Source organism: Phaethon aethereus (assembly GCF_964289735.1).
Source record: "Phaethon aethereus genome assembly, chromosome: 11".
NCBI lineage: Eukaryota > Metazoa > Chordata > Aves > Phaethontiformes > Phaethontidae > Phaethon > Phaethon aethereus.
In genome coordinates, this window is record NC_138587.1 from 3,313,160 (window position 1) to 3,339,933 (window position 26,774).

Genomic DNA, 26,774 nt, shown 5'->3' on the forward strand with positions numbered 1-26,774 from the left:
CATTTCAGTGCCCTAAATCAGACAGTTTCGAACATTCACCTTCTAGAGCACACTTTGCTTTTTAAAAGACCATGTCAGTCAGGATGTTTTGTTTTCTGGAGAAGGGCATCTCCAGCTCTTAAATAAACCTGTGGTGAGAGCAGGTGACCTGGTTTCTGCTCTCAGGTTGCTCCCAGGGAGAAAATGTGGGTGTTCGGAACGGCTCTGTACGCCGCGGAGGTGCTCCGGGCAGCTGGCTCATCTGCCAGACAACGCAGAGTCTTCCTGAACTTCAGAAGCGCAAGTTCAGAGCTCACGAAACCGCCTGACATGGCCAAAAACATGCAGTGGGAGTATTTAGCAGCTACCCAACTCTGCACATTTTCTGAAGCCCTCTTGGTGCGACTCGGCTGCAGTTTCAAAGGGCTCCACATCGCCGTCCATCCCCTTCCATCTGTTTGCTTTCTCGGGCATTGCTGCACGTTTAACTTCTAAGCCCTTGAAGGTGATTGAGCCAATTCCCGAAGGTACGGTCAGCTCTCCAGGATGAAGTGCTCAGCAACTCCAGTTCATGTCCAAATTTCAGGAGCTGCTGATCACTGGAAACAGGCTGACCCCACCCTGCCTAAAAAACACACCGCCAACTAAACTGCCAGTTTAAAGCATCACCTCTCCTCATCCCATGTTTCTCAGCTATGCCCCCGGCCTTCCAGCACCCCCAATAATTCAGCAACTAAAAGAGGATAGGAACTTTTCCAGGAATTGGGTTCATCTACTGATAAGGGTGGCAGAATGAGAAAAAAGGGTAAGAACAAAATCAGGGCCAGGAAGATGTGGGTCTGCAGCCCTCATATGGCCAATAGTCTAAAACATGGCTATTGCTGTGGATCCTGGAGAGATTTCTGGCTGAAAACAGCCTGCGTGGGGTTCAGAGCAGTCTATGGACAAAGCTCTCTGTCAGCCTAGACCAGGCTGGGAGAACCCTTCATCTGACGGTGGTCAAGTACCTCCTTGCAATGCACACACCCTTCCAGCGGCAAAAATTATCAGTGGTGGCACGTGGCTGTGAGTGTTACTGGACATACTGTGCTCACAGCTTTAAATTTTCTGTTGCAGTGGGACATGATAAAATTAAGAGCGTATGAAACCTTCTCAATCAAATCCTTTTTCTCCTATGGACACCCACTAAAAATAAATTTCTGTTAAAACAATTGCATCATGCTCCCGTAACAGCCAACAAGTTGGTTTTGGTGTTGTTTTTTTTTACCGTTTCGAGTCGTTCACAGTGAAGGACCTTCACTGAAGAGCCAAAAACGCCAGGCACAGCCAGCTGGCAGGAGGGCTACGCTTTTAACTTATCCTTAGACTTTTAACTTTTCCTTATCCCGCTCCAGGGATGAAGGACACACAAACTCCTAACCCACACACTTGTTGCAGAAAGCCCTCGGCCGCAGAGACCACGCCGTTCTTCCCAGCTTCCATTTAGCTGAGCAAGCGAAGCCGGGAACCCATTAATTTCCTGCATGAGTTATAGTTCCCTGCAGCACCTTTTGTTCACTGTCAAGGTTCTGCAACAATGACGAATGCAGCTACATTCAGCCCAAAACTCTAGAATTTGATATACTAAATCATTCGAGATATTAAATGTCTCAGCGATAAGCCTAGCAAATGAATTCCTCTGGAGCCTACACTTTTTGCCGTACACGAGGCAGGAGGGACTCCTGCTACAGTCCCCTATTGTTTCATGGAAAATTAGGCAGTTTGGTAGCATTGTCTCTCCCAGGAAACCAGAATCCCAGGAAAATTCACACAGCTTCCAGGGGCTACTGGCTCATCTGCCTGAATAACTGAGGCAGCAGAAGGCAGTCTGGGGCATTAGGAGCTCACCAGTTATTCCTATTTTAATAGCAGTAGCTGTACACGCATATAAAATTTCCACTTACCCTAGTAAATAAGCAGAAAATACTGCAGCAAAATAAACAAACAGGGGAACATATTCAGAATGCTTAAGCAGCAAGAAACAGGCAGGTTTTCAGTCTTACTCTTATCAACCTCACTATTAATCTTTCTTGTTTAAAAAAGATCTCCCTCCTTCAGCCACAGCACACTGAAGTCAAGAGAACCGAATAAATTTCATCTGAACTAATTTGTAAAGAATATGTAACTTTTCAAAAGAATCCTAAACCAAAACAGATTAAGGCATGAAGTGGGGGGAACAATTGCTACTTCATTTTTAATTTCTCAAAATCACCACATAGTGGTTAACACCAGAAGGATTTTGCAAGCTTCATAAACAATAGAGGTATTACCCATTATCACACAAGTACAAATTAGTTTGACCTTTCCAGCTTTCTCATACTAGGCTTCCTTTTTTCCACATGACTAGAGAAAATATTGAGTCAATCCACGGTCTGCACTCTGCGTTCTCAGATGTATTTGTCTAGTGTTTTCTCCCTACATCCGCAATTAGAAGAGACCCATCAAACACTGAATTCATCCAAGTAATTCTTTGACTCAAACCAGCGCATTACTCGTGCTCCCTAGGAGAGACCCAGCCTTACGCTTAGCATTGCTCCATATCTGCCTTTCCCCCCTCTGCCTCCCCGGTAAAGCAATGGGTGATATGTTCATTTAATATTCATTGTAGGAAGTGTTAGCAAACAACATGAAAACATTGCTCTGGCAGCAGAGATCGGAGAGGGAAGGATGCTCGGTGCCTTCCATCTGCCCTGTCCTTCCTGCCCACCGACCTCATCGCTGCCCGCCGAGACGCCTGCGTGACGCTCACCGAAAATGGAGCTGGCAAAGCAGACGGCAGATCTCTTCTGCCATGTGGATTTCTGGGCTGGACTAACACTGAGCTGTCCTTAACAGACAGACGGACACCCCCAGAAAGCCTCCCTGCAGGTCACCAGGTAGGAGAACGGCACACAGACGCACTACCCCTTGTGCCATGCACCTTTCAGGACAGCTTCTCTGCACAAGCGGCGCGCTCGCTGCTCATGGGCACCGATTTCTGCAGAGTTTAAAATCGTTCTTCATGAATAATCGGCGCTTTCCATTAGCAAGTCTGTCCGTGATGGATCTAACAGAGGAATCCTCTTGTTCCCTTGATCACCTTGCGTTGAAACCAAAGGAGCTGGGGAGGAGCAGCAAGAGGGTGATGCTGAGCAAGCCACAAAGAAGTCAGCCAAAATGTAAGAGGACCTGCTGCATCAGGCTGTGTAAGTGAGGATGGGTAACACCGAGTATAAAAGCAGCGGGGAAAAAATGAGGGGTAAACTGAGAAGCAGAATGGCTTTGCAGGTCAACAGAGAGCCACGACACCGGTGAAAGAAACGTGTCGAGGAGAAAAAGGATGCATTTTTCTATAGATTCCTCAGAATTAGGAATCCTGAGAAAATGATACAGTAGAAATTGTGATCGGGGTCATAGGCATAAACCCCAATACGCACCTAGCAGCCGGCAAACTGGCGCCTTCCCCGGCGCGCTCCCAAAGCGCCCGCGCTGGCTGCGGGCGCTCCCGGCCGGACCGGGACGCGCTCCGGGACGCGCAGCCAAAGCCGAGGCTGAAGCCGCCGCGTGCCGCGCGGGCGCTGCGGGTTGAGTGCTGCCACCCTGTGGGATCGGCGTCACTCGTGTCTGTGCACGTCACGCGGCTGGGCGCTCTGCTCAGCAGCGCACCTCTATTTGGGAAACCGGGGCAGCGGGGGGGCCGCTTTGAAGCCCAAACAGGCTGTTTCCAGAAAAGCGTAGCCCACTGGAAGGGTTTGAACGTTTATTCAGGAGTTGGAAATGTTATAAATATGATTTGGAACAAAAAGGTTACTGAATTCTGGCCAGAATAAGAACAAACATTATAATTCAAAATAATTTGCATGTCGAAGTTAATGATCTGATGTATTTACACAATTCATATTTACTCACGCATACCAAGGCCTGGACTGAAACTGCTCTGCACATAGCTGAGAGCTGATTCTGTTTGAAATTACTCGTCTGCTGTACTTCATATTTCATTCATTTCTACTTCCAGCTATACATGTACAACAGAGGGCATTATACATCTCCCTAATTGAACAATACAGATCAATTAAATATGAAAAGTCATTCTCGGACTAAAACCCTCTTAGGCAAATGTTCTGCTCTTATGCTAAGTAACTCTTTTAAAAAAGCTAGGAGTTGAGTGCTGATCAGAAGCTTTTTTTCCAAAAGACTGGGTGACAAAGACCAAGAAGATTCATCCATTCGTTCATGACAAGAGGATACAGAGCTTTTGCCTCCATTTCACAAGAGTAGGGTAGTAGTGATAAAAAAAAAAAACCCAAAAATTTATTTGATGAAAGCTAATCAGTGCTGTGTGCAGGAGGTAAAGAACGCTCCTCCGCTCAGCGCTGAACATGCCTTTCAAACACCTCTCATGGGTCACACCATTAATACAAAGTACAGTGTTATCAAATAATGATGGAAAATCACATGAAATGAATTTATGCACCAGTGGTACCCCGCCAGCTACAGGTTCCTCACACATGTGCTATATAAAATATGGGGGTGGCATAAATATGGCAGTTAGCCGGGATGGTTATTTTGCCATTGACTCACCAACACATACAACCTGTCCTATAAAAAATTATTGACTTAAACCGAGTACAAACCTACAGCTAAGTTAACAGAAGACTCTGGCTGAGATAGGAGCCTAACACTATCAGTCTGAGGAAGGGAAACCTGCCTGACAGCAGCCTTGACAGCTTATGGGCTTTCTCCAACCCCTAAGGTCAGCCGTTAGCTCACAGGTAGCTACTACCTAAAGGCACAGAAGAACAGACCATGGCTCAGTCAAAAGATGGGCATGGAGGAAGGAGGGGCTAAAGCCAGCAGAGGGCTTTGAGCAGAATTCATTTTTTCTACTGACTGCTCATTAACAGAGCCCAGGAAGAGGGAGACCACCATGGCTATGGATCAAACTGGAGAAAGATGTCCGCTCAAGGTCTTATAGCTGTAACTAGAAAGATGTAAAAATGGGAGATCGGTACAATTAACATACAGGCAGGGAGCGGGGAAGGGAGCGGGGAAAGCAGCGTGCACTGGACACCCTCAGCAACCCCTTGGCCTTTCGCAGGTGGCTACTTGGGTTTTCACACTCCTATTACTGGAAGCAGAGAGATGGAAATGTCTTCAACTGTTTGAGTATGATGTTTGTAAGTCTTCCCAAACAATACTCTGTTCTCTGCATAAGAAGAGCTGAATAAACCACGCTCTTACAGTTCGGTTAAAAAAACACTGGTAGGTTACTGCTATTCAGTACTATTCAGATTAAATGACCATTTGCAATACAGGTTTTTCCACGGCAAACACGAAGTATGCTATTTGTTCCCTTTCCTAGTATTCTAATTGACTAAAATGACCTGCTAAATCTTATGTAGATTGGGTTTAAATACCACATCTCTTCATTGGCTAAACATTTATATAAATAAATTATAAACACAGATTTTGTCTGAGGCCGACAAAGATCTTATACTGACAGAACTTACAGAACAGTAAATCAATCTGGAGTTAGAAGCAGCTCGGGACTAACTTGTCTCCTGAACAGCTACCAAGCGCAAACAGCCATTGAAAACTCTTCCAATAAAAATATCTTTGGCCCAAGATCTCACCGGTCTCTTACACAACCCGCTATGGCATCAAGGCTCAGCAGCTCTGGCCACGTGCCCGTGGCTGGGTGCAGTCCCCCATGCTCCCCCCAGCACACCAGTCACTTCAGAAGCACGTTAACTCAGGAGATGCAAGTGGTGACCAGGTCGGAAATTAAACTGCTCCCGAGAAGGGCTGCGGGAGGTGCAGGGACACTGATGGAGGAGTCCTTTGGACTGTGCTACTTGTGAACAAGGACTGCAAAGGAAGAAGAACCATCATGGGAGGGGGTGCTGGTCATATTGCCCTCCTGGGTTAAAAAGAACTGGAGAATGCCAAGCCTAACAGTTAGTCTTTCAACCACATCTTGCTCTGCAACCAAGAATGGGGAAAGCCCGTGTAAGATGGTTAATAATGACGGTGTCCACCGAGTCTCACTGAAGCCTGGCTCAAACCTCTGGAAAGACAAAGAGGACAAAAAGTGGTAAAGTACCATTGTGGTACTTTTCTTTTAAACTTTCATATAATGCATCTTAGGAGTGCTTGGTACTAGATATATCAAAACTTTTGTTCATTAATAAAGATGCTTGGCCATATCTGAGACATCTTCAGCAAATCTTCAAGCATGGGACCTTATGGAAGGATTAACAGAAGAAGCAAATGCCATTGAGCCACATTTGTGAAACCTTGAGCTATTTAACACAATTCCAAAAAAAAAAATCCTTGTAATGGCGGTAGATTACTTCCTTGAGTCCCCAAAACATGCAGTAATGCAGTAAGCGCGTTACTACTTACCTTACTGAAGTCCACATGCTGATACATCTATGCTGTAATTGGGTACCTGAGCAAAAATCCCCACTAACATTGAAGAGTCAACACTTGCTCCTCATGCTCTAGCTTCCTAAATTTGAATCACGCACATGACAAAGTCACCAGATTAGTTGTTTTCAAAATACTTTGACCCTGAGGGTTTGACTTTCAGTGATTTAAGCCAGCAATTACAAAAAAAAACAAAAACCAACAAATTTTTCTTTGTCTTGGTGTCCTGTTGAAACAGATTTTTATCCTGCAGATTAAGATAAAAAGTGACTGCTTATATCTAGGGAAAAGCAAAGAATGAAGTTATTTCCCAAGTATAACACATACAGTACTGGAACCCCCTGTTTAGGGTAGAAAATACTGTTGTCTTTGTCCATAATGAAATGTGAACCTCATTTATGCTAAGGTTGCAAGCAGATTTGACACAAGAGTTTTTGTTTTAATATTGCCATTTTTGGTGGATGATGGCAGGGGACAGGGAATAGTTGTGTACTCGCATGAAACAGTAAATCAGTTGGATGTCATTATATATTTGCTTTGCTAATAATAAAAAGCATGAATCACTACTGTCACGATATTCATATTTATATTTGAGTAACCACTGTAGCAGTAAAGATGTGTGCAAGTTTAGATCTTGGCAGCACGCCTAGATTAGAGCTTCGGAGGTGACATTTGTGGATTTCGTGTGATTCACGTTACTTTTCTGTGTTTGTGATTACCTTCTGTCAGGGGCTGCATGCACATCACTCGTGCACCAAGCAGCAGAATTCCAGTTTCTGCACGTGAAGGAAAATTCCCAACTGTTGCGCCAAACCCTCTTCAAATTGAGCCCCAACCTCTGTATAACAATGGGGCTGAATACCAGGTCACCAGCAAAATCAAAAGCATTGTGTAACAGCTTTTGCAGGGACGTTATTGGGTCATTTTAGGCCACAGACGGAGGTGTGGGAGGAAACCCCAGACTTGCTCTAATCTAACACGGCTAAAAATAGACCTTTGGTGATTTATGAACTTTCAAACGCAGCAGAGTATTTTTAAGCAACAGCGTCTTCTCCTGCATCGCCTGCAGCCCGGGAGCCGCCTGCACACTGCCGGGGCCGAGCCCACCCGTGCCCCCCATGGAGACCAGCCGCGGGCAGCGGAGACCTCCATCACGCTTCACCAAACAAAATTCAGAAAGACCATGAGAGAAAAGAAAAAGGCAACGATCCGGCTATCTTGTGGTTAATGTCTTTCCTTCAGCTCTGCCTTGTCTTTACCCCTGATTTTTATTTAATTACGCTCACTACACGGAACTGTCAGACAGAGCCAACTCCTCAAACTAACGAAGTAAGTTATGTGGCACCAGAATATCTATGAAATTATTCTGAAATTTTGCACCTGGGGTAGAAATAATACAGGAGCTTAACTACTACACCTGTTTTGTTAGATGTCCCTGCTGGGGTAACACAGGTGTGTATTTTAAATCAGAGAAATGTTAATCCCAATGAACATAAAGACCTGGATATCAACAAGAAACACTTTCACACATGAGGAGGTGCAAGTCTGGGAACCAAGGTGGGCTCTCTCCCCAGTTGCTTGCTTGTGCTGCTATTTTCCTCTCTAGAATAAACACTTCTCAGGTGACGGTTAAAAGTTGGCACTTGGGAAACAAGCAATGGAAGGATTAACACTGGAAATACAACTAAGGCCACCCCAGGGAAGGACAGCTGTGGTCTCAAAGACCACCCACCCAGGAAGGCTTGTGCCACACCACTGCCAAAGGTGTCCCCATAGCCCAGAGAAGAGGACATGCCGCCACTCCCCCCCTCCCACCACCCAGAGCACGCTGAAGGTACACTGGCTCCTCATCGGCCACCCATGGTCAGCTCAGGCGAGGGACTAAGGAGCTCCAGACATCACTGGTAACGCATGTAAAGTTAGGGTTTGGAGGCAAGATCATTTCATCATTTACTATTCGCCTGCTAAGGGAGAGGGTGAGGCTTCTCGTAAAGGTAGGCTTTTCTTCTACTGTCATTCACATTCCAAACATCCATTTTGTCATCACCTCGAAGAGAACAAGCTAAAAATTCTGGGAACGCTAGTTGGGCTAAAAGAGAACTCAACTCCACCACAGAAGATAAGGATGGGAAAATTTCCAAGTCACCAGAGTTTTGGAATGCCAGGATCATTCCACTCCAACCAGCTGCAGGCACACCCTGCTTTACTCCAGTCCTCACCCCCCAAAGCGTTGCCTCCAGGCTCGCTAACACATGGGGACACGGGGCAGGAGACCCGCTGGAGCCTCCGTACCGGTTATCGGTGGTATTTACAAATACACACAAAATGAAGGTTTTGATGTGGCTTCCTGCAAAGGGTTACTTCACTTGATGGGATCTGATGAAACACCTCCTGAAATCAAGCAATATCTTGTCGGATGTATTTAGCTCTGCCCAGAGCTCAGCACAGGAGGGAGAGGTTGCTGCACGCCAGCAGAAGCCATTGTCTAAAGCAGGCTGCTTTGGCAAAATTAGCAGTGTGCGCACCCCAACATGAGGCCGTACAGCAAGTAAAAGAGGGATTAGCCATGTAAAATAAGTCCTTTTGGTATTACATTAAAGAGGGGAGGTGACTTTGAAGGATTATTCAAGAGCCATTTAAGCAGTTTTCAGGGACTTACAAACGCAGAGTAAAAATGCAAGTTCCTCAGGTCCAGAAAGGAAGAAAATTAAGTGTCCTGGCCAGGAAAGCAGCAGAAAAGCCTTCTGGAGGGTCCACCAGGCTGGTCCCAAGCACAGGGCCCCATCACCCTGCCTCCCACGCTCGGCATCGTGCCCCATGACAGCAGCGTGGGGAGCCCCGGCATGCGGGAGCCTGGGCTGAGCTCCGCACGCACACCTGGGACCGAGCCGCAGCCAGAGAAACGAGGGAAGGGGCTCCGACAGCCACCATGCCGCTGGGACGGGCCACGGGCCACTGGCCACGGCATCCCTGGCCCCACGGTGGCGGGCGGGCAGCTGTGCACGCCACGCTGGGAGGGAGCACGGGAGATGCTGCTTCGGAAGGGATCTCAGTAGTAGCGTGACCGTTCAAAGAGGAGCCTGACACTGGTCTCTGCTCTCATCTAAATGATTTTTCTGCTAGGATGCAGGTCCTGAACTAAACCGTGTAAACAGGAGGATGTGCAAGAACAAACACAAAAGCTGACTCCTCTCCACAGCCAAATGCTCCCCTTCGTCCCTGCACCTCAGGGTGCCTGATGAAAATGCTGGCTCTTAATCCTGTGCCCACATTAATCCAGCAAGGGAAAACGCATACCTGGCTGCAAGACATCAGACTGTTTTGCAGAACCCTCCTTGCAAAAAAACCTCTTTTTTGCTTCGTCTAAAAGGTGATGGATGATTAGTATGTAAGATACAAACTATTTCCACTTGTTATGCAAGCAGTATCCTTTAATTTGTAGTTTAGAGAGCAAGTCACTCCTGTCTGGGATAAATAAAACAACATGCTGCATTATGTTGCTCGTGACACGCAGCAACACCAGCCTGGGGAGAGCGAAAGAAGCTCAAACTCGAGCAAGGAGCACCGGCTGGTTCAAGCAAAAAGTTATGCGTGCATTTCTGCCGGCAGACACACACACACGCGCACACACACGCACACACCGCCACAACCCCGCGCTCTCCACCGCGGTTCCCGCGCCCAGGACAGCGCTGCCCGGCCCCGGCCCGCCGCCCCGCCCCGCCCCGCTCCGCTCCGCACCGCCGCAGGGCCCGGCACCCCGCCGGAGAGCCACGGCGGCCGCGCTGCGCTCCGCAACCCGCTCCGCGGGCTCGGCGGGGGGACCCCCGGCGGCAGCGGGAACCGCGCCCCGGGCTCCGCACCCCCTTAGCACCCCCCACCCCGCATCTCCCTTCCCGGGGAGCCGCCCGCCCCGCCGGCGCTCCGCACCCCGCGCAGCGGCGCTCTCCTTCCCCCGGGCTGCAACTGGTTGCCTTCTTTATTCCCGTTTTAATTTTTTCTTTTCAAATCTGCCTCCCTCCTCCTCCTCCTGGTGCAAAGCCGCGCCGCGCTTACCTGGGCGGGGCGGGGGGGCATGCTCGGCTCCGCGGGCGCTGCCTGTGCCCGCCGTGCGCGGCAGCCCCGCGGTGCGCAGCTCCCGCAGCTGCCCGCGGCCGCAGCATTGAGCGGCAGCGGCCGGGGAGCGGGCGAGCGCCGCGCAAACCCCACCTCCCAAACCTGCGCCGTGCGCGGGGGGCGGGCGGAGGAGCCGCGGGAGCGCGGCCGCCCTTAACCCTTCTCCTGCCCCGCGGCGCCGGCGCGCCCCGCTGGCGGCGCAGCCCCCGGTACAACGCTCGCTGCCCGCCCGCGGGCTTTGCCGCGGCGGCCCGGCCCCGAGCGCGGGGACAATTCCCCTGCCTTGCGCCCTTTTCGCTGTGTTTCAGCCCGGGGGCGGCTCTTCGCGCGGACGCGGGACCCATCCGCACCCGCGGAGCGCGGGTGGCCGCAGCTCGGAGCAGCCCCTCCGCTGCCGGGGAGCCCCATTACTCCCTGCTTTTCTCCCGTCCTCCAGCAGTCCCGGGCCCACTAGCGAGAGACCCGAGAGTGCCAAATTACAGCTCGGGGCTTTTTTTTATTTTATTTTATTTCCCCCCCCCCCTCCTCTCTGCGTTGGCCTCCAGCATTAATCTCAGGTTTGCCATAATTGTTCTCACTCTTCAAAAGCTGCTTCATCCGCCTGCTCTGCCAGGCTCTCGCTCAGCCCTTTGCTTGGCTGTCCACCCTCTCTTTCATCCCTTTCCTGACCCTTCTCATCCAAGAAATGAGTGACTGGTACACACCGATGGCACCCGGGCAGCATCCCCACTGCTTCCCAGCCCTCCTCGCCACCGCTCTGCCCAGCGGACCCTCCTCAGGATCCCAGATGAGGGTCTCTACTTGCTACCGAAATACAAATAATGAGCCACGAGCTGCTTTAAAAGTCAGAGTTTGGGCTGAATAAGCAGAGTGATTTAAAGGCAGAAAGGAATGAATAAAAATGCTTTCAGAAGTGAAGGTGGGACCTACCTTTCCCTCTGTCCCTAGAATCTCGTACCGGGAAGTGCTCTTAAATGGTTGTGCAAAAATGCCTTTCAGTACAAAGAGGGTATTCAGTCTTAACTGTGCCTCCCCTGGGTTTTGAGGGATTAAGTGAAACCCTTATTATGTTTAATTATCTCTAGAGTTGCTCTCGGTGCTTGCTGCCTTGCTTTATGGTTTAATAAACTGCACATCGATATAAACTGAATGACAATTAACATTAGTGCAGGTTGGATTCGCGTTTATTGCTGCTTACAGGTTTGCACACGACGTGCCTTCGCTCGGATGTTTCATTGCCATCTATCAGCACCTCCTTATTAGCACAGCTCCAACAGGCGGCTGGGAAGCGCCCGGAGCCACTCGGGAGGGCGGCTGTCCCGGCCGCACGCTGGGACCCCAAGCTCAGCCCCACACGGGGCTCGGCTGTGCGCGTCCGAGGGGCTTGGGCAGCGCTACACGCAGCAGCGAAGCAACGTACCCAGGCTTCTCCAGCGGTTGGGGATACCTGAGCACCTTTAGTTGGCCTAATCCTGCTAAGTATCACTGCCCACAGCGCGAGAAATGCTCGGCTCCCATACGGTGGAGGATGGCCCAAAACATAGTCCACTGCTCATGGAGAGGGCAGGAGGGGCCGGTGCTGCCTTTCCTGAGTCCTAGTGAAGGCTTAAGGTTGGACCCAACTGCGAAACAGGAGTCTGGAGGAGGCAGGAGTGTTGTACTTGAGCCGTGTGTGAAAGAATCCCCTCATGTTATGAAATGTTATATAAATGTTATGTGTTATTTGTGTAATCTCATTCTGATTTATACAATAGTGGAGACTGCTCAGTAATCCAAAATAAATATATTTCAAGTTTAGCTCCAAGTGTTTTCAATCTGGGAGTTGCCTGTGTCTCCAAGGTCACCTCATAAATCCTGGCACTGTGGCACGGCGCTGCCAATCTATGTGGGGTGTAATAACTCTTGAGGGAAATCAACGCTGAAAATGCTTCCGAATTTTTCAAAAGGAACATGCATAGAATACATCATCATAACCCATCTGAGCATGCAACATCCTTACAAGCACCAGAGAAAAACATCATCCACCCTCGACTGGGTGGCAACCAAATGCAAATAAGATCTGAAAGGTAAACCCATGGAAGCAGCGTGTGCAGACAGATGGCTTCCCTGAAATGCCTTTTGGTTGTGCCACCTTCTCTGCATACGTTATAACTCGTCACTGAGTGAACAAGCAAACCAGGTCACCTGCTTTTTTTTCCAAAGGAATCCACAAATAAGGCCTAAGGTAGAGGAGTCAGAAATCAAAGGCTCCGGTTCAAAATTCAGACATATTCTTTTTAGCAAATAGTCTAAAATACTTCATAAATCTGGCAAGAAAAACTGCCTTGCAGATTTTTGAGATCACTTGTCATAGCAAAGCTGGCACTTTGAATAAAGCCTTGCAGTGCAACCTTCAGAAGCATGCTGCCGCACAACTGTATCCATGATTGACAATTGGGATATCGACGCCAGAGCATCACTACAAGATTTAGCACGGTAATGTTAATTACATACAAACAAACTATTTTTAACTACCATGAAGGTTGTCACACAAGCGTGCAAAGCCAAGCAGAAGACAAAACCGGCACCGTCCCTAATGCCTTTGTAACGTCCAGCCCTGCCATTGCGTTACGGAGGGGTCCGAGGCCCCGGGCCGACGCACGGCCCGCGTGCTACCCGCTGCCGACGCAGAGGAATAAGTAAAGCGGTGCTCATCCCTGCAGTGCTTCCGCAACAATTTATAGGGATAAACCAGACATAGGGCCAGGCTGTGATTTATGGATGCTGAACTCACAGCCCGAACTTGGCAGAGGCTTCTTTGTTTAGGCTGCAGTTTGTGTAAATCTTAGAAGGGGTTGGGGCATTGTTTTACTAATACAATAAGACTTCGTTAAGCAACTCTACTTTAAATGACTGCTACAAAACATCTCCAAGGTTTACACTGTAGTTTTGTCTGACCTTTAATTAAAATACCGAGATCATCTTTACAAGGTGATGGCTATTCGCAAACTCCTTTGAGGGGTTGTGTAAGTCTAGGGTTGATACATCTCAGTGATGCAGGGAGCAATACAGCTTACAAGGAGTTTTGTAGAGATTTGCCTTTCTTTTTAACCATCACCAGCCTCACAGCGTGTGAGTTTCATTTTAGGACAATGCATCAAATACATCATTTTTGAGGAGATAAAATGAGAAAAGAATAATCAACAGCTCCTTGAGAATTATTTGTGATGTGATCTGTAAGTATTTCCAAGTCCACAGGCAAGTGACAACACAGACGGTGATATGTAGGAGAATAAATCTCCAGACAAAGCTGTAGTGATTTTAGTGCTGTGGAAAGGTGGTGGATGGATGGCCTTGGAGGCTGATGTCCTCTTAGGGAGCAGGGAAGAAACTGAAGCAAAACCTCAGTGACTCTAAATTGAAGTCTTAGCTTACAAAGCAACAAAGTTTAATGTTAAAAAAAGCAGAACGGGAAAACGCTGAAGATTCTCAGTCTAATAATTATAGATTATTTTTGTCATGACTAAGATTCCAAGGTGACACCTACTGCTACGTTTTTAGTAGTTAAAGAAATATACTAATAACTTCGTTATCTGCAGTGAATTTTTTTAGACTAGATTTAAAATGCAATAATCTAATTACTTCAGAAATTAAAAGAAAAACTCACCATATTTCTAAATCATTGCAAAGGGAAGTTTCAAATGATGCAACCTTACTGATATGCACATTAAAAATGTTAAAAATAAATACCTTTAAAACCACACAAAATTCAGAGTGTGTTGCCACGATAAGGTGCTGACATTTGTAAATGCCATGTGATTAGCATGTGAAGGAGAGATACACATTCATTGTATGCTAAGACCTATTAATCATCCATCACCCGATAAACATACGGCATAATACCCTCCCTATTCCCGTTCAAAGTCCTAACAAAGATGGCTGTTGACACTGATAACTCAAACATTTCTTCGGATCGGTTAGTTAGGACTTTTGATAACAATAACTTTGTGCACCACCTGTGCACAACTGGGGTCTTGTTAAAGGACACAATGGACATCGACTGTTGTGGGTCAAAATTAAGGATCAGGTGAAAGAAGGAGCATCAGCCAATTGCTGCATCAACCATGGGGATGTGATTCTTCTTCCAAAGGCAGCTGAGACTTACAGGCACTCTTGTGCATTTTCTGTTGTAAATGTTCTGCTGAAAACTTTGGTGTTTGACTTTCAGTGAGTGAATCTGCACTTCAAGCTTCAAGAATGAAGCCCTCCAGCCATGTGAAGCCCCACTGATTCCAGCATGCCTCTAGACGATCCTCTGTGAGTCCAGTTGTGTGAGCTGGGGAAAAGTGACAGCTTTTCTTCCCAGCGAAACCTGTGGAGGCAGGCGCTCCAATCCAGATAAAATTCCAAGTATCCAGGGAAAAGTCAACTCAAGGCACTTAGGTGTTAATACCATAGGACAAGAATTATCAAATCAAACGTGATCTGTCTTATCTAACATCTTGCCTCAAATCATGGTTGTCATGAGTTATTCCAGGGAATGGAATGAGAAACGCCTCCTTGCTCTAGGACACAGAGCAGCTGGGCATCCTGAAGCGTGACATTCAGTACTTCTGTGTCATCGAACATCCCGCTCGTGAATCCGATTGCCATCAGCATCATACTTACTCCGAGGAATGCAAGAACTCTTGTGAAGAACTGAAAAAGAGGAAACTTTTTGCAACGTATGAGTTGTATTAATACTACCAACTGCAGGAACTATAATGAATGCTTTTGTACTGGCACTTCAGCTTTTGACATATATCTCCCCCAAACCCATGCAGACCTACCTCCTTTCACCAGCAGAGGCTCCGATTCAGAGCAGCATCATGGTCCTGATGTGGTCCTCTGACACGCCACCCGTGGAGTTTTCACTGATTTAGAGCTACAGGATTGAAGTCATAGGTAGCCAACTAAAAGCCCTTCAAAATCTGAACTCAGTAATGAGAACGGGGAGGCCTTTAAGACTTTCCCTAGAATGGGAGCCACGGAGGCAATTCTGAGCAAGACATACTCTATTGTTAATGTACAGATAAGGAAGGACAAAAATAGAACTGTATTAATTTCAGCACAGAAATACAGGGAAAAATATATTTGTGCCAAGGAAAAAGAAAGTAATACAAATTTTTGTTTGAAAGATTTCTATAGAGGCCATTAAAAACAGCAGAGAGTAAGGAAAAACATCTCTCTGCAGCTTATGAATAACATATAAACCTTATTCCAGTAATTATAGGGTACAGTTTTATTTGAAAAGTAGTAGCCTGCCAATAATAAAGATAAAGACAAATACTTTTAGAGCTGTTAGAAGAATAAAAGCAAAGCTGAATCCTTTTTTTTTTTAATTGAAACAATTATTTTTTCCTGAGGACATTTGGGTACAGTCAACAGATAAGTTATTAACTGTCACTTTTGAATTTTAGCTTTATACAGCAGTTACTGACACACTGTTTCTGCATACATAATTTCCTAAAAGGGATCATATTATTATGGAAGTCGTGTTAGCGGTATCTGAACACGCATATTCCCATTTAAGTCATTATCTGAAAATAATATCCTGAATTGGATACATCCTGTGGGAAAAAAACAAAACCAAACAGCTTTGCCCCAAATGTACTTCTGATATTATAAGTAAACACGGGAGATGTTTTACACATATGATGAAGCCAGAAAACAGTCAAATCAGTGTAAAATGTTGTAGAGGGTTCCAAGTGCTGTACCACCAAGACTATGAGGCATTCAACGGGTGCTAAGAGATGTATTGCTTAATTTTGTTAATCCACATATCTATATCTCCCAAACTTGCAAATACTACTGCAAATAACTTGCAAGAAATTATAATCACTTTTGGGACTACATGAAAAGGAACAGTTGTGGAGCTGCTGTATAAACCCAAATCAGAACGTAGTATTAGCATTTTCTGCTGCAGTTACCTGATAGTGGGTAGAAATGTTAAAATTTATTTCATGAGTAGTTGCAAAAGTAAGTAGCGCTGTTATCACAGATACCATCAAAATCAACTCCTGTGCTGCCCCACAAGAAGTTTACTAAGTAGAAGTAACATGTAAAAACTGGTGTAAAAAACCAGAGATCCAAAGACATGAATTGCTTTGTCCTATACAGAGAAATAACCAGCAGCTGAATCTTCCTGTTCCCACCTCAAGGTCTCAGGAGCAAGACCCTGTTTGGAGCCACAGATGCTGCTGCCACCTCTCATGGTCTCCTCTCCTATCAATTTACCTGCTGCTCCAGATGCTTGCACCCAGAGATGACAATTCTTCCCCAGAAGACGCTGATCCCGCTTGTTCCTGCTCTTTGCTGGAAGTGACGAAGAATAACAGCCCAGGCATTTTAAATGCCCGGCTTAGATCTTCGCTTCAGAAACCCAAGCTGTGCAGAGAGATCACCAAACCTGTGCGCAGGCTCACTCATGCCCTGGGCGCTCAGGAGCGTCATGCTGGTGTGGGCTGGGGGGGCTTCAGCCGCAAAGGTGCCAGTGCCTGCGTTTCTGTAGTAGGTAGTGCAAGCACTTCCACGGATTCTCATTTCTGGAGATGAATGCAAGTTTTCGGTGTGGTTAATTTCACCTGAACTGATCATTTATGTTAATCACAAAGCTGATGTTTTGCTACTGAAATGAAGGCTTCCAGGATGCCTCTGTCTTCAGGAGAAAAAAGCCCGTAGAAGCAAAACCTCAGCAGCAGGATTGGGGAGTGCATTAGTGTTAACTGATGAACGTAAATGGTCCTGAATTTGGCTTTTGTGTGTTCTGCAAGCTTTATGGACCTTCCTGTAGTGACAGAGCAGCTGATCATTCATTACAAGGAAACAGAAGAAAAGGATGGTTGAAATCTTTCAAAAGCTAAGTGGTTTTTTTCTAAAGAATGGATTTAGCTCCGTCAAAGGAAAAGCAAGTGAACCATTTGAAACCCTAAGGAAATGCTTACTCCTTCCTTTGCAATGCTGGGATGTTCCACTAAGGCTTACATTATTAAGAGTCTTCCAATGGATTTATGAACAGAAGATTACATTCTTAATGCTGCTTCTCAGAAATTGAGTGAATAATTCAAGGCACACCAATAAACTACGGAAAACAGAAAAGTACCTTACAGCTTGGTACCTTACAAAGAAAGTGAGCCTCAAGCTCACTCAAGCTATATAAATGTGATATATGTAGCATAAAGACCACTGTATGTGAGGCAGCAGTATGAAGTGAGGTGGTATAAAGCACTGAGCGGGAGCTACAGCATATGTAAACAATTGCTAGCAATAATGCACATGTAAGGTAAGATTGATAGCACTACCCATGAAAAACATAGTAGCTGGACCATTAATAAGATCCTTTTGTGCTTCATATTGACAGATTTAGAGCATCTGCTCATCAGAAGTCAAAGAAATTAGAGCGATAGCCCAGGGCAATGAGTCAGCTACCAGAGGAGGTTCATCTTCATGTCAAGAGGAGAAAGGAGCAGCAGTCAGAAGCTGCCTCTTTAAATACCTGCACTGTACTCTGTTAACAATGTGGGGTTTTTTTCCTCCTTTAAGAAAGCTCATGGCAAATAAGAATAGGCTTTCATCAGATCTACCAGGGTAGAAAGAAGCCATATTACGTACCTGAAATATTAAAGCAGGGAATGGCAGTGTTCTGCTAGATTTGACGATAGGGAGCTGCTAACATGGGGGTGGTATGAGGAAACCCAAAATGGGAATGGTTTGATTGATGATTATTGTACGCAGGCCAAGTTTTTCTGAAGTAAACAGTAAATCAGTCATCCCTGCAGATGAATTCCTGCTGAGGTGTCAGAAGAGGCCTGTATCCAATGACCAGTGGAGGCAGATACCGCTGTGGACCTAAGCTAAGACACTAAAAGAGAGGAACGCGTACGATCATCAAGCCGCAGTATTGAGGAATTCAAGGAAATACCTCTTCTTTTCTCCTTCCCTATCAGAAGTCAGCATCACTGATCCTTTCTCTTCCACCCCAGAGGCTGACAACAGACCTTCATCTCCACGTGGAGAAAGACAGCCCGACCACACGACCCCGGAGCCACGCTGGTCTCTGGCAGCACCGGGAGGCAAGCACATGCCGCAGGGCCGGTGGGAATAGTGCCTTTCCCGGAGGTACGAGCACCGTCGCCTGAGAGCCGGGTCGGAGACGAGGTGATGCGGGGATGCGATGAGCCAGCAAAGGGACCTCCGGGGAAGCATCTCATCGCAGGTTGGCTGTTTAATTGGAAAACAGGGACTGGTGTTGATTTGCCCATCTGTCCCCTGTGAACACTTCTTCTTTCCCAAGGAGTCAGCCTTCCTGAGTGCTCACCCGATGGCTTTTGCCTCAGAGTCATTATCTGCCAAAACCGCCCTCAAAATGCTTACGTGTCTGCTCAGCCGATCGTTTGGGAAGTGCACAGGGGATGCCAAACCCGGGATGCCACGAGCTTTCTGCGAAGCTTTCCCCGTGAGAGCCAAAGTTGCTGGGGGTGTGCCAGGGCTTGGGCTGTGCTTTCCAGGGCCGGCTCAGCTCCGCAAGGAAAAAGGACATTATCCAGGTACTGGTCATAAACCGGCTGATGCAGACACTTGGTGCTTGTGGACTGAGTGCCTGAACAGTCCCACTAGAAAGGTCCCTCGCCAGGTTTTACAAAGCGGAGCGCTAATGTCTGTGTTCTCCACCTTCAGTATAATCTCTGCAGGAAGACAAAAGGTGGCATAAAAGAGCTGATCCAAGCCATCCTTATCAGAAAGGAGCTTTCCCCTTCTCAAACATGCACGTCTTGACACCTGGCTCAATTTGACAGTTAAAATTCATCCCTGTGTGATGTCCCAAAGGCAATAAGGGTGAAGAATATGTGTCCTTTACCGCTTTTGGGCTACCTGCCTCCTTGTCTTTATTTTAAATTACACATGATAAATAAGGAGAAAAAAGAGAAGAAAAAGCCTGTAAGAACAAAGGATCATAGTCTTTTCTGTCCTGTGGAGTGATCCAGCTGATTTAACTATGTAGAAATGTTTGATGCCTGCTGCAAGTTACCTTGCTGTGCGCTCTGTTTAGCTGTATGTGGTTTGTCTCTCTACTCTCTTGCTTTCTGGATTCTTTTTAGATCTGAAAAATGTTCAGCAATTAGCTGCGTGCTTACTGTGGTTGTTCTTTACTAGATGTTTGCAGGTTGCCTTTCTTGATCGCTGGAAGCGTAACTGTAGCTGCAGAACGGCTTGGCTTGCCTTGTGCCGTGCAGCCAACAGCGTGAGGCTAAAGGATTCGATTACTGACCTGTTTGCCAGCAGTGGCCTCCTGCACGTGTTTGGGCAACCTGAACATGCTTAATTTTGTGTTACACACAGGCGCTGTGCTGCCTAGGTAGCCCACAACTGCAATAATGGTTCTCTTTAAAAATTATCATTTTCTACTCCGTGGTATTAGTGTGGATAAATCCAGTAATAATGAATTTGTTACCATCAAGTAAAAGAATCAAGTAGAGATAAAAATTATATGTGAATGTTAATTCAGTGCTATTTGACATGGGGATAAGTTTTCTTTTGTTGCACAATCCCATCCTCCTGGGCTTTCTTAAAGTCTCAGAATACTTACCCCATGCATCATTCATCTGATGTGCGTTAGGTGTAGCACGTGTACACCTAAGCACATTCACAGAGGTTGCAGACAAGGCAAGTAGCTGGGTATTTGTTTAATGCTTTGGCAATATTCATGACATTCTTATTTAAAGTCAAGTCCCTTCTGATTTTACAGGCAATTATGGCACAGTCAAGGCTACTGTATCAGCCTGACTTTCCTTCTTCCCTCTCTCCCTTCCTTTTTTATTCCTGCATGTTAATCTGTTGGAAATCTGTGTCAAAACCTGTTTACTCTCATTCCTGACTACCATGTACATGGGCACTTTAATAATGCGCCTTTGTTGTAAGCACATCACAGAGGCTCTGTTTCATGCGGACAGAGGCGAAGACCACATAATGATAAAAACGACACATATTACATTCTATGGAAATAATTTATTTCCAGTCAAAAAGCCAATGAAGGACCATGTACTTCTAATTACTTTAGAAACCATTACTACTAATTTTGCCCTACTTTGCACTTTAGACTGTGCAGCTGAGACAATGAAATCTCTCCAAGCTGACTTTTGACAGAGAAATTTTTCGTATTTTTGTTAGTTTTGTTTTCCTTAGAATTAGTTGAATCATAAATGCTGTTATTTCCCCTGAGAAAGGAGGGGCCATGAGGATAGATGATAGTGTCTCTTTACACAGTATCCACGAAGACCCCTACAAAACTAACTCACACCCTTAAACACCCAGACTACATTGTCTCATCAACAGACATTTTAAAGCAATGTATCATTACACAGCAATACTTAGGCCCAGTACTTGAGAATGGCAGTTTATCAGAATAATTCTTTTTGTTTTAAAACACAAAGATATCTCATTTGAGCATTAGGTCCTTACCCCATCATTGACAGGCGTACCTTGTACTACTTGCCTAGTGTGTTTTATGGAGCAACTAAACATTACCAACTCCTCAGAGAAGAAATGCTCTATTCCTACGTGGAACACTGATGAAGACTTATGGGTGGTAAATAGTAATAGGAATAAAATAAAATAGTTTTTTTTTAAATGGAAGCAACTTTCTTTCTGGAAGAAAAGTCAATTATTACAGTCCCAGTCTGCCATCAGCTATGCTCTAATTAAGACAAGGCAGCTACGTGCGTGCACGCAGACATATGCGCTCACCCTAGTCTTTTTAAGCAGCATGGATTTATAAAACAGAGCAGGGCAAGAGGGGCTGGGAAAAAAGTAACACCGCTTCTTAACAACATATTGTACATTTTCACTTCCACCCCCACATTTTGAGCCTGTGGAGATTTTACAGTCTTGGAAGTGCATCTTTTTATGTGCTCGTACTTGCTAGGAGATATTCCTGCTCAAGTGGGGCTGGGAGGGTTGGCCCAGACTAACCGGTGTGCCGTGCTGGGATTCTACCTCCAGATGCCCGCAGCAGATCATAATCCATTGCACTGTGAGCAAATCAGGTAGAGAAGGAGCATTTCTCACCTGCAATAGTACCGCGTTGCAAAATCAAATCCACAGAGTGGGAGATGAAGCCCACGCGTGATGGCAATCACAGAACCCACTCCCCAGAGGGATCAGCCTCTCCCAGCAGAGCAGGACAGGGGCTGTGAGAGAGGAGGGTGCCCCACCGGCCGCTGCTGCCTCCAGCTCCCCACCAAGACCATGAAAAGTGGAAAGTGGTGGCAGCAGCAAGGCTGGGGTTTAGTCCTCGCACCCATGTGTCTGCAGAGCTTGTGTGCCAAACGCCACTCACTGTCCGGCTGCTAATAGAGGGGAGGTCAGCAAGGCTGATCCGGGTCACCTCCATTCATAGTTCCCCCATGTATTCCCTAGGAGCATGTAAGGAAGAGTAATCCTCTTAGAAGTCTTCTTTCACCCATTCTTGAATCTCTGTTGTTGTGCCTCAACAATAACTTCCCACAAGTGAAAGTGAAGCCATCTCATCTAAAGCAAAATAAAATGAGAAAATGATGTCGCTCTCTTGTATCTACCAACTTTTATAGCCTGATATTCACAATCAGATCATAACAGCTTGGATCTTTTCTGTCATTCTGCCCAGCACAGACTCTAAATAGCCGTGGAATTTAAACTACTACCCATAATAATTTTATTGAAAACTGTATATAAAGAAGGATATCTTGCTGAAATAAGCACCTTAGCCATTTCAGTACTTCAGGGGTTTTCATTTTTGATGACACATGCTGTATATGAACCTCCATGACCTACTGGCTAGGTAGTGGAAAGTGAGCAAAGTCTCTTGCAGCCAAAGGTGAATTCCAACCTTGCTGATATTTTAATAGGAGTGAGGAAAACAGAAGAAGAAAATTCTTCATCTCTAACCTTCCTGACACATCATCTGAGCCTTGGATGACCTTCACAAGTGAGTGTTTTGCACAAGCTTGTCTGAATCTATAGGCTGGCTTACAGTATCATCAACAATATGCGTGGACGCCTTTCACTTTATTTTGTTAATCAAAGACTTATTTCAAGTTTAAACTAGATTTTCTGGAAACCTATGCTAATGTTTTCTCTGATGGAGGACCTCTTATCTCTCTTGATAGGAGACTCATTTTCCAGTTTAGGTACCAACATTAAAAGCTGTGACTAGGTCTCCTTCCAAGATGTGTCCAGAATACTGGTCATGCAAAGATATTTTAAATATGTGGAAAAATTGAAGCCTCGATTGTACTTTTAAAATCCTATCACCGTCGTATATTCACTACTTTCTGAGTTAAGATGACTTGATTAGTGTGCAAAACATGTTCTTATCTTTTGTTTTCTGCTTGTTGTTAGTGTTTACTTTATAAATAGGCAGTATTTCTCAACATATGTTTGCTCTGCTTTATGTTTTGAACAGCACAATCAGGAGTAAGGTAAAAAGATATAATCTAAACAGAATGGCTGTATTCCTTTGGGAATTATTTTCTGTTTATTGTATGTTTCCTAAGACACCTTTTAGGGTCCTGAATGAATACTTTTCCAACTTCTATACTTCAGCCCATTGAACCCACTTTCTACTGTCACACCATCAGCAAGAAACAAGAAATTCTGAGGGTCAGTGAACACAGCCAATTTTGCCATTACCGCAAGTGACACTATTGAGTTTTGGATTATTTGTGTCTGTGATGCAGTGTGCCAGTACAGTAAGACACTCTAGGCACAACACTTCCAAAATGCAGTTTACCTGGATTGGCACTGGCCTATTGTAAAAAGGTCATAGCTCAAAACTTGGGAGAGGATATTTTTCCTTTCAGTTGCTGCTTGTTGACATCTATCGGTCTTTTTGACCTTATTAAAAAACAACAACAACCTATAGATACCACAAAACCAAAACTCGATGATTAAGTAACCATAGCTTTCCAAGCTGACCTCTCCATCAGTCTGTAGCTGTGCATGTACTTCCAAGCCTTACAAAGTTGGGGTAGGCAAAACGAGACTTATTCTACTGTTCAGCTAGCGGCGCTTCTGTTTTGGCAAACCTTTCAAGATCTGGTTTTGCTCTGCGCTGGAACAAAAATCCCCCTGCCAACTAAAATCAAAGAAACCAATATATCTTTGTCAAAAGTCAAATGTGTCGAGACTACCTGTCTGGGTTGAAAACAGTTTGTTATACTTACAGCATTTACAAGTTCCTCAATCTATCTTCAAAATGTTTCCTAAAAATATGTGCAAAGTTTTGGCTGTACAAAAAAACCTGTTAAAAATCAGAACAATCATAGGTACTCTATAGAGTGCAAGGAAAGCTGGTATATAAATCACCTGGTCAACAGAGGACATATGGCATTGTTCCAAGTCAGGTATTAGTCCTTGAACCTTCTCTTGGTGGTGCTGTTTGTTACTTTGTTTGTGACATGGGCAACCATAAAATTAAATCGTGTAGGCGTTCCAACTTACTTGTTTGGTGTATCAAGAATGTATTAACACATACGTTTTTGAGCATAAAATATTGATTCGGTTTTAAGGTCAAGTGATGGAAATATAGAGACTAAAATATCAAAATGGCAGATTAAGTATCTCCATAGTAATCATTTATACAACCAGATAATACAACAGCTTGGAAACAGCAGTCAACAGATCTCTTCTTACCTATCGCCTGTCTTTGAATAACTGAGTAAGTTACTGAATAACTACATTTGTACTGAACGCTTATGCATCGCTCATATGTCTTCCAGAACTAAACATGCAGCATAAGTATATAGTAATGGCATCTTTGTAAATTGTTTCTGACGCTTTATCCGACTTTGGTATGTTCTCCTTTTCAGTTTACAACCACTGCACAAAAACCTGAGCTGGCATGGGCGTTGCGACCAGCAGAGCGTGGTCCTGCTATGCCACTTCTAGCCCCAGCACACGGGGAGGACTTCAGTGCCACTGTCACCACGTTCTTGGGTCTTCGTCTTGGTGGGAGGGATCTGGTTATTACTGCTTGTCTTTCCTCAGCTCATTATATGTCTTTATTTCTTTTGCTCTTTGTTTTTTTCCTCACCAGAAAAATGCACTTGAAGCATAATACTGGTCTTCTATTAAAAGACAATAATAAAGGGAAACCCCAGAGTGTTACACAGAAAGGTTACCTTGAGCTAGGGGAACTGTCAACATATCAAAGACGTATAGCTAAGGTTTTGTTTTGATTCTCCCTTACATTGTATGCTGAATTTTTTGCTCCTGTCCTCACGGTCTCCTCAAGAATTTCCATCAAATTAGTGAATTTTACCTGGTTTCTTTATAAGACGAGGAGATCCACGCAGTGGCAATTTGATTCAGTCTAGGTAGAAGCTTGATTGACATTAGTATTGTAACAGTACTCTAATGAAATTTGCCCAATTCAGATTTTAACAGAAAAACCTATGCTATGAGTAACAAATAATTCTCATAATCCTCAAAAGCCTTGCCCGCCAAACAGTACAGTAAAGAAAACAAATGGCTCCAGTAATTAAATTCAACAGAGGTATAGTTTATTGGAGGTGATTAATAAAATAATGGCAATATGTAGCTCTTGAGGGCTGACACAACAGTTAGGTACTGACATCGTTCTGCTGAAGTCAGTTGAGTTACAGCCTGAGACTATAGTCCAAACAATGCCACTAAATTAGATGCCATTAAAAAGTAACTGCTAGCACTTTTACTATTTCAGACTTCATTATCCTTTTTTAATGTGGATGTTCTCCTCATGTAGCCCTGAGGGCTTAAAATGTTGCATGCATTGTCATAGGCACACTATTTCGTAGTACAGGTAGTTCAATAAAGAATGACACTTGAGGCTGGTCTTTTGAGAGAGCGAGGTTACTTTAAGAATATCCTTCCCATCAAGTTATATATTTTTAAATGCACCTATAAACAAATAGTAACAAAATTAGCGAGAATTTCCTGAAAAATGGAGAGATCAGTTCACCCCCTCATGGCTCTCCCCTCCTGTGCTTGCTCCTGGGGGAAAAAAGGGTGCATGGTCGAGCCTTCGATCCTGCACCTCCTGCAGCGTGGTTGGCTCCGACTGCCGCAGTAACCACACCATGCCATGGTTTTCCTCAATGCATCCAACCCCATCTGGAAATCCATTGAATCTCATCGTGCCTCCTCTTCTAATTGAAAGCCTGTACCAGAACACCATTCCTACAATGCTTAGATGCCTTCCAGCCTGATTTCATTGCTGACAAGTCCAGACCCAGGTTTTTAGGCACCCATATAATACTCTGGTTTAACAACCTCTACCCTCTGGGGTGCTTAGAGAAAGCAGCCATACCCCCTCCCACCTGTGTGCATCCAACCTGTGGGTTTTTTTGTCCAAGCACACTTTGGTCTCTCAGATTCCTCTTACAGGGTCCGTCACCCAGCACCCACATCCCACCAGCACCCCTCCTCTGCACCCGCTTTGGTGGGAAGTCATCCTTCTTGAAGGTGTGACCAGAGCTGCAAAACTCAGGTAGGGAAAGTGCAGAACTTCAAGATAAATGGGGTGCATCTGGTAGGTCTGCTCTGAACTCCTTTAATTTGCTTGACCAGCACTTACTCAGCAAATAACTGAAGGTCTGCGTGACCTTGGCTGATTGGGAGGGTTTGTAACGTCGCGTGGACAGACACTCTGCAATAGTTCCGTCAGAGTACCAGCTACGGTGCCTGTCCACCTGCACAACTTTTTCCCCCACTCTCGAGACCGTAAAGGAAGTGTTACAATACTGTCTTTTATTTTAACACTGGATATATGCTTTTAGAGGGCAGGTTATTCACCCAGCACAACTCTGCTTTCTCTCAGCCTCCTACTGAAGTGTTGATTTGGCCATATGTGCGCTTTGGAGGGGGAGGTTGTGCTCATTTGGAAAGCTCAGGTGATGGGGGAGTTCAAACAACAATCTCCTCTATTGATATTTTATATTTCTAAAATGAATTGAAGGTGATCTTTTCACTGCCTGCCCTAATTAAACTAACGCCATGGTTTAACCCCACCTGACAACCAAGCCTCACGCAGCCGCTCGCTCACTCTCTCCCGGTGGGACGGGGGAGAGAATCAGAAGAGTAAAAGTGAGAAAACTCATGGGTTGAGATAAAGACAGTTTAACAGGTAAAGCAAAAGCCGTGCACGCAAGCAGAGCAAACCAAGGAATTAATTCACCCCTTAACATCACAGGCAGGAGTTCAGC